Raw genomic sequence first — 13,648 nt, forward strand, 5'->3', positions numbered from 1 at the left:
CCACTGTCATCTTTTGTAGATGTGTTCTTGAGACCTTTGGTGCGTGTAATGCCAACTTATTTACAAGACACGAAAGACGTGCTTAGGCTACTACCATGGATCGAATTCGACTCCACATCAGATATACTTGTGTCCTTTGATGTGGAGTCGCTATACACCTCTATTCCACAAGATGAGACTCTTGAGGTGATTGAACAACTTCTCAATGCGAGTGACCTGGACTCCATCACGCCGGTCTCTCTGATTATGGATCTTACTTCTATAGCTATGAAAGAGAACTTCTTCCAGTATGAGGACAGCTACTATCTACAGACGCCAGGTACCAGCATGGGCAGCGTTTTTGCGCCGAGCCTGGCGAACCTCTATATGCACAAATTTGAGCAGGACTATGCACTGAATATCACAAACCCGTATCTACCATCTGTACGGGTTTGGAAAAGGTTTATAGATGACATCTTGGTGGTATGGCGAGGAAATGTAGCTGACCTCATGAACTTCCATGCTTGGTTGAACAACTGCAACAGTTTCCTACGGTTCACTATAGAATACAACCACCAATCACTTGCTTTTTTGGACCTCCTAATAACGGTATCACCAGAAGGATTGAGATCTGAGCTATACAAGAAGCCCATGGCTCGCAACTCACTCCTAGAATATGGAAGTTGTCATCCCAAATCCCTTCTGGACAATCTGCCATTTGGGCAATTTTTACGGGTCCAACGTAATTGCTCAACAAAAGAGACCTTTAAAAAACATGCCCAGGATTTGGAAGTAAAACTACTTGAGAGACAGTACCCCAAGAAACTGGTCCGAATGTCTAAGAAGAGGGCTTCTAACAATAATCGGGAGGCTTTACTGGAACCGGCCCCACCAAAGAGACAGAATGAGAGGATGACGTGTGTGAACACGTTCAGTACCAGATCTAATGCCATCCAACGGATAATCCGAAAACATTGGAAGAACCTAAATACCGGCCCTGATAATTTAGAACAACCTCTGTTTGCCTTCAAGAGAGGCACAAGTATCAGGGACCAGTGGATACATACGAGACCACGGTCAGGTACCACTCACCAGGTTGGGACACTCTGGGACATGCCAGCAGTGACAGGACACCATCCCTGCGGAAACTGTTCAGTGTGCCCACAAACCAAGAAATCGACAAGCATTGATATCGAGACCAACAGAGCTTGGGAGCAAAGGCGCTTTACGAATTGTAATAGCAGCAATTTCATTTACTTGATCACCTGCCCATGCTCCTTGAGATATGTCGGTATGACGACCAGGAAAGTTAGAACAAGGATTTCAGAGCACAAAAGCACTATCCGCTGCAGAAAACAGGCTACCCGATTAACCAACCACTTTTTGGAATTGAATCATAAACCTACAGACTTCCAATGGACAGTACTGGAACAACCACTGATTCCTACTCACATTACAGATGTGTTGAAACACCTTTTCAAAATAGAACAGAAATGGGTGTACAAGCTTAACACTGACAAAGCGGGCCTAAATGAAGACATCCCATGGATGTCGCTATAATACATCCTGTAATATTCATACCCTCACTGTATCATGATAGCAAGACTGAGATCATGATATCATAAGCAACGATAATAATGATTCAGGGGGTCCTCTTCGTAAAACCATCTTATGTGCGACAGAGCCGACTCCTGATACAAATGACCTAGATTAATGTGTACAAAACCCTGATCTCCCCTATGAAACATGACACATGTTCCTCTCTGCCAAATAATTCCAGCCTACTTCTCATAGAAATAATCATTAGCTATATGTATAAGCAACGAGTAACTCCCCTTCAAAACATCTTTAACATCACTCAGTTATTCTTATCGATTTATGATTACCATCACGTTGCTGAAACATATTGTCCCAACTGTTTAATAGGTCTGTTTGACATATGCAACATATTGAGGGGGCACCGTCATCATAATCTGTGTTCCATAAGTGACCACGTAGAGTACCTACAGAGAAGCGCTGAGCCCGTGGATGCAACACATCCAGCCGACTCCTTCTAGAAATACTCAGTAGCAATATGCATAAGTAATGAGTCACTCCGTGTTAGACCTGTCTGGCTTCTTGGCGATGTTCCTCCTAATTTTTATTTATTTTGTCCCCTTTTTGCCCCTCGTACCCTTGTTAATTTTTGTGTCTACTGGCTTTTTGTAGGTGTTGGCCAGGGGGATAGGTGTTCCTTCTCCCCCTCATAGACTTTTACCTCAGGCCCAGAGGCCTGTTCTGACAGGAAAGTTGGCACCACCTAAAATGGTGGCCACCAACTGCCCCAACTGTCACCAACAGAACTTGGCCATAGCCTAACATAGGGCATTCCAGAACCTTCTGGTCCATTCTGGACCACTGAAGGGCAGCCTATATAAGGCGGAATGCGGGGCAGCCATTTTGTCTACCTGTGGAAGTCAGCTGGAGGACAGGCTGTAGCTGAGGGTGGGAAGAGGTTGGATTTAGGATTGACCTCCTGGACTGGGAAGCTACCTTATAAGTCCAACCCACTAATCCCCTGTTGGTTACTTGTCTTGGCCCCGCTGTGGGAAGTTACTGGAGACCCTGGGCGCCTAGCTGACCCCTTGTCTAAAATCATACAGGGACAGCTTCAGGAGAAGGAGACTGCGGCGCTGTGGTGTGCAGTCCTCTGCCCAGTATAAAGAGTCCAGAGACTGGTAAATTGCCTAGATTGTTCCCCACTTCATAATCCCCTGGAGCGTCATCTCTCACCTGTTGTGGTGGAGCGCCACTGAGGAGAGCAGCTGACTGGTCGCTGGAGTGCCGGGTGAAGGGAGCCGATTTCTGTGGGCAGCGCTTGCCCCGGGATCCACTGAGCTTGAGAGACTTCTCTCTGTGGACGGGACCCCCGGAGCGCCTTCGGCGCTGCTGGCGCATTGCCTGGAAGTGGATTGTGACCCTTGGAGAGGGAAGGGCGAGACACTCCGCAAAAGCGCCTTCGCGCATGCCCGTTGAAGCGAGCGCAGACCCAACAGGAGGGGCCTAGGACCGAGCAGGCCCAGGCGAGTAGTGTCCTTGCTGGGAGCGGCCGCCGGGAGAGGCGGGAGTAGAGCGAGCGCTTCCGCGCATGTCCGGCGAGGGAGCGTCTGCCTGGAGGAGAAGCGCCGACAGGAAGTGTCTCCGGGAAGCGTCTCCGTGGAGCGTCTGACGACCGCTCTGCACGACGTGGGACAGATCCTTCCTGTGGCGGAATCACCGCGACTGCGGCCCGAACTGAAGTGAAGAGGGCCTCCGCTCCGCTGCATGGGAGCAAGGAGGCCGAGCACCTGAGGTGAAGTGTATGAGCGCTGAGGGGGTGAGCGGAGGAATTGCCGGCTGACCGCCTATGCAAGTAAGCTGGGAAGAGTGAGGGAGGGCGAGGGAGCTCCGGTAAGGTCTCCTGCTCGTCTGGTTTCCTCCCCCACTCAGTGCCGAACTAAGCGAGGAGAAAGAGGGAGGAGGGCCTAAGGAACAAGTAAACTAACTGTCTTCAAGACCCCTGATATCTAACAGGTTGAGACAGCTTGTTTTTCCCCCCCTCTGATGGAGTAAGGTTGTACAGTAATGACTATTGGTAACTGAATATTAACCTGTGCCACAGTCAAGCGCGCACTCGATATTTCTAGAACCAAGTGCAGAGTGATCAAGGGTAACTGAATATTAACCTGTGCAACAGTCAAGCGCGCACTCGATATTTCTAGAACCAAGTGCAGAGTGATCAAGGGTAACTGAATAATAACCTGTGCAACAGTCAGAAGCGTAATTGATTTATTAAACCAGGTGAAGAGTACAGGTCAAATGTAGAAACTATGCCTAATTAAATGCTAGAAACGCTAGTAATGCAAAGTAGTTGACTAAGGTGAGCACCTTGGCAGAGTCTGAATTAACTTCCTGATTGATAAGAATTGTGCTTTCATCTCCAAGAGTAAACCTGCATAAGATGTCAATTTGGTAAATGTGAAAGTCTAAGGGGATTTACAAATTGAATGTATTGCGTTGAAATTCTCTTTCCACAGTCAAGCAGGTGTGATAAGTCCTTCTGAACTAAGTGTAAATTTCCTTGTGTGAATACTGAGAGATAAAGCCAGAGAGAATATTATTTTTATATAAAGCAGTACGTATTTTCCCATAATTTTGGTGTAGTGTTTTCTTTTGAGTGCTATTGCGTGGAATTACTTTTGGGTGGACTGCAACCTTTACACTGTGCCTCTGTTATGCTAGTCTTGCCCTAGGCCAGGCTACCTAATTCCAACATATTGGTGCCTAGCGGTGGGATTGCGGACTTGGTTGCAGCTACTTACTAGTAATTTGACGTAATACACCCAACCTACACCAGGAGTTTTCTCCTTGCGGCCCTCCCAATTAGTCTTTTTGTTTTTTCTAAATTTATTCCTGGTGGTGGGTGGAGTTGGTTTTAGGTTACCCTTGCCCCTCTGAAATTTCTGGTGTGTATCCAGGTTTGCCAGACTCACAATGGAGTTTGCGGTGGAAAACCTGGAAGTCTATTCCGTGCCCCAATTGAGAATGTTCTGCCAACAAATGGGGGTCTTTTTCAAACATGGTGCCAGGAAGGGGGAGCTCCAGACTAGCCTTAGGGCCTGGGTGGAGGCACACCAAGAGACAAAGGAGGAGGATGAAGAGGTTGACCAGGACACGGTGGGGGAGGTAGAAGAGTTATTTCGCCATGAGGGGGAAAACTTACTCACCGGACCAGTGTCCTATTCCAGAAAGGGCAGTAGCATCTCTGGGAAAAGCCTAACGGAAGCCGAGCTCACCGATAGGAGGGAGAAAAGACAGCTAAAGTGGGAGTTGGCTAAGTTGGAGCAGGAGAAAGAGGAGAGGAGGATGGTCCACGAGTTTAGACTGAAGGAACTGGAGCTCCAAAGTCTGCGACGGGGGTCCTCTCCTGTTAGGAATGGTGGCAGCGAACCGAAGGAGTCAGCCAGGGAGACCAAACCTTATATCCCAAAGGACCTGATAGCGAGCTTCAGTCAGGGGGACGATGTAGCTAAGTGGCTGGTCGCTTATGAGGTTTCATTGAAGGTTCATGGAGTGCAGGAGAAGCACTGGGGGGGTAGTTTGTACAAGTACATGCCTCCTGCTGGTCGGGACACCTTGCTGGCCCTGGATCCAGAGGAACAGACAAACTACCCCACCATGAAGCTGGCGTTATTGAGGAAGTTCGGGCTCACCCCAGAAAGGTACCGGCAGAAGTTCAGGGGGAGCCACAAGATGGGCACTCAGAACTGGGTGGACTTCCTTGATTACGCCAGAAAGGCCTTAGAGGGTTGGGTCAAGGGCAGTGAGGTAAAAGATTATGAGGGGCTGTACGATCTGTTTTTGAGAGAACACCTCCTCGAGAAATGTTTTCCCGAGCTGCGCCAACACCTGGTAGACAGCAAGCTGACCAATCCCCGGAAGCTTGCAGAGGAGGCGGACATCTGGACAAGTACCCGGGTGTCCTCCAAGGGGACTGGAGGGGAATCTCAAAAAGCCGGACAGGGCGCCCCCCAGAAGAAGGAGGGGGGGGAGAAAAAGAAAGAGTTCTCTAAAGGTCCCCAAAATAACTTCCAAGGGAAGGGAGCAGGTTTCACCCCTAGGGCAAACCCGCCCCGGAACCCTCATCCTGGCCAAAGCCAGCAGCCCAGGGTTCACCACTGTTTTGAATGCGGTGGCGTTGGACATTATAAGGGAGATGTCAGATGCCCAAAGAGACCACCCCCTCCCACCGGAGGAAAGTCACCGGGAGTAGCTAGTGTAGCGCTCGGGGAGGAGTTGCCCTTAGATAAGGGGGGGAGTGGGCGGGTGTCACCTTAGTGTCCCTGGGAGAGCGGGAGATGGTGCCAAAGATCCAGGTGCCCCCAAATACTACAAAGTATGGGCAATGGGTTACCATCAATGGCCAGAGAGGGGAGGCTCTGAGGGATACAGGAGCCAGCATGACTATGGTGAGAAGTCAGCTGGTGTCCCCAGAGCAGGTTGTTCCTAATGTACTCCACCCCGCCGCGATGGCTGACGGCAGAATGGGCCACTATCCAGTGGCTGAGGTTCCCTTTGAGTGGGAGGGGGTTGCAGGTTCACTTCGAGTTGCCGTAAGCCCTGCCGTGCCAGTCGATTGTCTGTTGGGGAATGACATGGAACACAACACTTGGAGAGAGGTGGAATACCGGACGCATTCTGCGATGCTGGGTACACCTGACTGGGCCTGTGTCAGCACACGGTCTGCGACTGCCCGGAGAGGGAGTTCGCCTGGGTTGGAGCCTGGAACAATGGCCCAACCCGCTGCTAAGAAGGGACAGACCCGGAGACAGAGAAGGCCTGCTCCGGCTTCCACACCCCATGAGACAGATCGGCCACCTGTGGTGGTGGACCAGGAGTCCGTGGAGGGGAAGTAGACTCTCTGGAGGATTTACCCATCCCTGCGGAGTGGCATGTGGAGGGAGGTCCTACCAGAGAGGAATTCTGTAAGGGGCAGAGGGAGTGCCCCACCCTTGAGGGACTGAGGCGACAGGCTGAAGCCCAAGCAGCAGGTGATGTTACGGGACATTACCATATTTACTGGGAGGAGGGACTCCTCTACAGTGAACCCAAGGTACCCTCGCCTGGTTCATCGAGGGCCTTGGTAGTCCCGCAACAGTACCGAGCCTTTCTTTTGGAATTGGCTCATGCCATACTCCTGGCAGGACACTTAGGCCAGGACAAGACCTTTGCACGGCTTGTCCTCCACTTTTACTGGCCTCAGATGAAAGCGGCGTCCAACACATACTGTAGGACATGTGTAACCTGCCAGGCCAGTGGGAAAACAGGGGTGAAGCTAAAAGCTCCCCTGGAACCACTTCCAGTCGTTAGCACCCCCTTTGAGAGGGTGGGCATCGACATTGTAGGGCCTTTGGATCCACCGACAGCAGCTGGTCACAGGTTTATCCTGGTACTGGTGGATCATGCCACACGGTACCCAGAGGCAATACCTCTGAGGACAGTCACTGCACCTGTAGTGGCAAGAGCCCTAATGGGAATCTTTACCCGAGTGGGATTTCCCAAGGAAGTTGTGTCCGACAGGGGGACCAACTTCCTGTCAGCTTACATGCGGGCAATGTGGAAGGAGTGTGGAGTGACCTACCGGTTCACCACTCCTTATCACCCCCAGTCGAATGGACTGGTTGAGAGGTTCAATAAGACCTTGAAGGGCATGATCAGAAGTCTGCCCGAGAGCCTGCGGAGGAAATGGGATGTCCTCCTACCCTGTTTACTCTTTTCCTACTGGGAAGTGCCCCAGAAGGGAGTGGGCTTCAGCCCCTTTGAGCTTCTGTATGGGCACCCTGTACGCGGTCCTCTCAGCCTGGTGAAGGATGGTTGGGAGAAGTCTCCCAGGAAACCCCCCCAGGATGTGGTGAGCTACATGCTGGCCTTCAGGAGCCAAATGGCGAAGTTGTGGAAGCAAGCTTCTGACAACTTGGAGGCCAGCCAGGCAGTCATGAAAGAGTGGTACGACCACAATGCTCACCAGGTGGAACTGGAGCCTGGACAGAAAGTGTGGGTGATGGAACCTGGAGAGCTTAGCGCCCTCCAGGATCGCTGGACAGGCCCCTTTGAGGTGTTGGAAAAGAAGGGTAAGGCCACATACCTGGTGGACCTTAAGACCCCTCGACAGCCCCTACGGGTGCTGCATGCCAACCGACTCAAGCCCCACCATGAGAGGCCCGAAGTCATGCTGATGATGGTGACTGACGGGGAAGAGGAAGCGGAAAGCGAACCTCTCCCAGATCTCTTTTCGTCCCAAGAGAAGGATGGGTCAGTGGAGGGAGTGATTCTCTCTCCCACTCTCACTCCTGAGCAACGGGAAGACTGCCGCCAGATACTGGAGCAGTACTCTTCGTTGTTCTCCCTTGTCCCGGGAAGGACCCACCTGTGTACCCATGATGTGGACACAGGAGACAGCCCACCAGTGAAGTCCAAGACCTACCGGCTGTCTGACAAGGTGAAGGCTAGCATACATGGAGAAGTTGCCAAGATGCTAGAGCTGGGAGTAATTGAACCTTCCAATAGCCCTTGGTCCAGTCCGGTGGTGCTAGTGCCAAAAGCCGCACCCCCAGGCACCACACCTGAACTGAGGTTCTGTGTGGATTACCGAGGACTGAATTCAGTGACAAGGACTGATGCTCATCCGATCCCTAGGGCGGATGAATTGATTGACCGGCTAGGAGCTGCCCAATATCTGAGTACCTTTGACCTCACTTCAGGGTACTGGCAGATCTCCTTGACAGATGGAGCAAGGGAAAGGTCAGCCTTCTCCACGCCTGAGGGACACTACCAGTTCTGTGTGATGCCCTTTGGGCTCAAGAACGCCCCTGCCACATTTCAGCGGCTGGTGAACCAGGTCCTCTCTGGAATGGAGAGTTTCTCTGCTGCTTACTTGGATGACATTGCTGTCTTCAGTAGCAGTTGGGAGGACCATCTGCAGCATTTGCAGGCCGTTCTCCAGGCCCTGAGACAAGCTGGATTGACCATCAAAGCCAGCAAATGCCAGATTGGGCAGGGGTCGGTTGTGTACCTTGGACACTTGGTGGGTAGGGGGACTGTGCAGCCCCTGCAGGCGAAGATTGAGGCAATCATGGCCTGGGAACCCCCCAAGACACAGACTGAGGTCCGAGCTTTCCTGGGCCTCACAGGATACTACCGTCGCTTTGTGAAGGGGTATGGCACTATTGTAGCGCCCCTCACAGAGCTCACCTCCAAGAAACAACCTCGACGGGTAGTTTGGACAAAGGCTTGTCAGCAAGCCTTTGAAAAGTTGAAACAGGCAATGTGTGCGGCACCGGTCCTGAGGGCCCCAGACTTCTCCAAGGAGTTCATTGTCCAAACAGATGCATCAGAACATGGCATTGGGGCAGTGTTATCGCAACTCAACGAAGAGGGCCTGGATCAACCCGTGGTCTTCTTATCCAGGAGACTGCTTCCCCGGGAACAGAAGTGGAGAGCCATTGAGAGGGAAGCTTTTGCGGTGGTGTGGGCTCTGAAGAAGCTGCGGCCATACCTCTTTGGCTCGCACTTCCTGGTTCAGACTGACCACCGACCCCTTCGTTGGCTAATGCAGATGAAGGGGGAAAATCCCAAGTTGTTGAGGTGGTCCATCTCCCTACAGGGAATGGACTTTCGGGTGGAACATCGGCCTGGAGTGGACCACGCCAATGCCGACGGTCTCTCCAGGTATTTCCGCCTTAGTGATGAGGACTCCCAAGGGGTTGGGTAGTTCTCCCCACTTTCAGCTGGGGGGGACGCGTGTTAGACCTGTCTGGCTTCTTGGCGATGTCCCTCCTAATTTTTATTTATTTTGTCCCCTTTTTGCCCCTCGTACCCTTGTTAATTTTTGTGTCTACTGACTTTTTGTAGGTGTTGGCCAGGGGGATAGGTGTTCCTTCTCCCCCTCATAGACTTTTACCTCAGGCCCAGAGGCCTGTTCTGACAGGAAAGTTGGCACCACCTAAAATGGTGGCCACCAACTGCCCCAACTGTCACCAACAGAACTTGGCCATAGCCTAACATAGGGCATTCCAGAACCTTCTGGTCCATTCTGGACCACTGAAGGGCAGCCTATATAAGGCGGAATGCGGGGCAGCCATTTTGTCTACCTGTGGAAGTCAGCTGGAGGACAGGCTGTAGCTGAGGGTGGGAAGAGGTTGGATTTAGGATTGACCTCCTGGACTGGGAAGCTACCTTATAAGTCCAACCCACTAATCCCCTGTTGGTTACTTGTCTTGGCCCCGCTGTGGGAAGTTACTGGAGACCCTGGGCGGCTAGCTGACCCCTTGTCTAAAATCATACAGGGACAGCTTCAGGAGAAGGAGACTGCGGCGCTGTGGTGTGCAGTCCTCTGCCCAGTATAAAGAGTCCAGAGACTGGTAAATTGCCTAGATTGTTCCCCACTTCATAATCCCCTGGAGCGTCATCTCTCACCTGTTGTGGTGGAGCGCCACTGAGGAGAGCAGCTGACTGGTCGCTGGAGTGCCGGGTGAAGGGAGCCGATTTCTGTGGGCAGCGCTTGCCCCGGGATCCACTGAGCTTGAGAGACTTCTCTCTGTGGACGGGACCCCCGGAGCGCCTTCCGCGCTGCTGGCGCATTGCCTGGAAGTGGATTGTGACCCTTGGAGAGGGAAGGGCGAGACACTCCGCAAAAGCGCCTTCGCGCATGCCCGTTGAAGCGAGCGCAGACCCAACAGGAGGGGCCTAAGACCGAGCAGGCCCAGGCGAGTAGTGTCCTTGCTGGGAGCGGCCGCCGGGAGAGGCAGGAGTAGAGCGAGCGCTTCCGCGCATGTCCGGCGAGGGAGCGTCTGCCTGGAGGAGAAGCGCCGACAGGAAGTGTCTCCGGCAAGCGTCTCCGTGGAGCGTCTGACGACCGCTCTGCACGACGTGGGACAGATCCTTCCTGTGGCGGAATCACCGCGACTGCGGCCCGAACTGAAGTGAAGAGGGCCTCCGCTCCGCTGCATGGGAGCGAGGAGGCCGAGCACCTGAGGTGAAGTGTATGAGCGCTGAGGGGGTGAGCGGAGGAATTGCCGGCTGACCGCCTATGCAAGTAAGCTGGGAAGAGTGAGGGAGGGCGAGGGAGCTCCGGTAAGGTCTCCTGCTCGTCTGGTTTCCTCCCCCACTCAGTGCCGAACTAAGCGAGGAGAAAGAGGGAGGAGGGCCTAAGGAACAAGTAAACTAACTGTCTTCAAGACCCCTGATATCTAACAGGTTGAGACAGCTTGTTTTTCCCCCCCTCTGATGGAGTAAGGTTGTACAGTAATGACTATTTGTAACTGAATATTAACCTGTGCCACAGTCAAGCGCGCACTCGATATTTCTAGAACCAAGTGCAGAGTGATCAAGGGTAACTGAATATTAACCTGTGCAACAGTCAAGCGCGCACTCGATATTTCTAGAACCAAGTGCAGAGTGATCAAGGGTAACTGAATAATAACCTGTGCAACAGTCAGAAGCGTAATTGATTTATTAAACCAGGTGAAGAGTACAGGTCAAATGTAGAAACTATGCCTAATTAAATGCTAGAAACGCTAGTAATGCAAAGTAGTTGACTAAGGTGAGCACCTTGGCAGAGTCTGAATTAACTTCCTGATTGATAAGAATTGTGCTTTCATCTCCAAGAGTAAACCTGCATAAGATGTCAATTTGGTAAATGTGAAAGTCTAAGGGGATTTACAAATTGAATGTATTGCGTTGAAATTCTCTTTCCACAGTCAAGCAGGTGTGATAAGTCCTTCTGAACTAAGTGTAAATTTCCTTGTGTGAATACTGAGAGATAAAGCCAGAGAGAATATTATTTTTATATAAAGCAGTACGTATTTTCCCATAATTTTGGTGTAGTGTTTTCTTTTGAGTGCTATTGCGTGGAATTACTTTTGGGTGGACTGCAACCTTTACACTGTGCCTCTGTTATGCTAGTCTTGCCCTAGGCCAGGCTACCTAATTCCAACACTCCGCTTCTAAAAACATCCTACACATCACTCGGTTATTTTTACCATTTTACGATTACCATCACGTTTTTGGAACATGTTGTCCCAAATGCTAAATAGGTCTGTCTGACACATGCAACATATTTAGGTGGCACCGTCAAAATCTATGTTCCCAAAGTGATCATGTAGAGCACCCACATAGAAGAGCTGAGCAAACTACGTCCCCCGTCATGCCCTGTCGCAGGCGAGTGACGTCATCTGTAACCAATCACGCTCTGCGAACTAAATAACAAATAACGTCAGCTTACACGGCTCCGGCACCTCCCCATACAGCCCAGATGGCTGCAGAGTGTACCGACGGGCAGGTAAGCCCACGCGACATTGACAGAAGTGGGTATCTGTTGTGTGTGTGTGGTCTTTGAATGAACTACGATCCAGAGCGCAAACGAAAGAAGTGGGTATCTGTTGTGTGTGTTGCCTTTGGAGGTACTACGAACCAGAGCGCAAATGATTGCCATTACTACATGAGCCGTGGCACAAGTGTATATTGTTGAAACTGGGTCAGAAGGGTCGATATTTGAGCACATGTTCCAGATGCCATCGGGACACTTAAGCTTTGACTTAATTAACTCTGACCCAATATCGAAGCTGTGATAGAATGTTAATACTATTATGTATTCCCTCGAAACGAAATACAGAATTGTTATAGTACGAGTGAAGAGCTGGTACAACCAAACAAAAAAACAGAGAGACATGGAGGAATATGATGAGGGATATGATATACACAGGGCGGAAACTTGGACACTTGTATCTCGTTTACACTGTTTGGAGCTCTTTCATGTCTAGCTCTCGCGTTGTTTTTAACGGTGACTCTATATACCACTTTCTCTACATCATAGAGCGGTGCACTATCTTCCTGAGCTGTTGCCAGGCGAGGAGTGGCGCGTTCCTCTTACCCTAGAGGTGAGCGAGAGGAGTTGTGTGACCCAGTGATTAGTAGCTGGTCACTCAGGATTGCCTTAAAATAAGTTGACAATATAAGATGACTTACACGAACCATGGTAATATTGTTTTTATCTTTCTATGTGTCTTTTATTTATGTTGTCTGTGTCTTGATGACGTGTCTCCTGGGACATCCCCTGCACAATTAGGAGGACTACCAGGTTTGAACAGGTGACATCTGTATCTAGCAGTAGCAAATGATATAGGTCCTGAAGAAGAGGGAGATACTAAGTGATCTTTAATTTACAGCAGAAACATGTCGACCATCACATCGGGCCAGTGACTATTAGGGTTAATTACTGGCAACTTTGCACTGAATTGTTTTTAGCTTTGGAAATGAACAGCACCAGAATAAAATATTTTTGCGTTCATTATTCAATTTTATCATAGAGCACATTTTCTTTTGTTTTCACAATTCGTTTTTGCACTGCTTCTCAGTTACTAATACCATTCCCCTTTAAGTCCTCAACTTTACAACAGCAGCCTTTCCCGTAATAGGTGGCAACAACTAAGACTCTCCACTTTGGGAAGTGGTTCAAATGATGAAAGGGCAGCAAAGGGCGAGTAACTGATGGATATCTTCCCATACAGTGCTTTACTAACATACCCAGAGTACACACTCAGTCATCTCGACACATTCTGACACTTAGTTGACCCACAGCAAATCCAGTAATCTTCATTAATGGGAATCCTAACTGAATGGTCTGAAGAAGATGCAAAATAAAAAGAATTACTCCACTCACATGGGTACCTTGTGGTATACCTGGATATTTAGTGTGACATACAACACCACAAAATTCCTCACCGCAAAATTCACTGCCACACAATTCAACACAACCCAACATAATTACACTACACATAATGCCACTCATGATACAATTGCACATAATTACATGCTAATCAATACCAGATAAATACACTCTGCATAAAACCATTCTATGCCACACAGCAACAATCCATGTAAACACACTCCACATAATTCCAATCAGGATAATTTCACTCAACTGTTATGTTTCATACAGGTGCCCGATATAGGCTCAGGTAGTAACCAGACCTTTCACATATATTTTCCCTGACATTACACTGCATAACGGTTCTTAATACTGACTTTATACCTAGTTAAGGTAGCATGGGGTTTTCGCCGAAAAACTAGCCTCATTCATTATGCATGAGGA

This window comes from Lissotriton vulgaris, chromosome 12, assembly GCF_964263255.1.
Source record: "Lissotriton vulgaris chromosome 12, aLisVul1.2, whole genome shotgun sequence".
NCBI lineage: Eukaryota > Metazoa > Chordata > Amphibia > Caudata > Salamandridae > Lissotriton > Lissotriton vulgaris.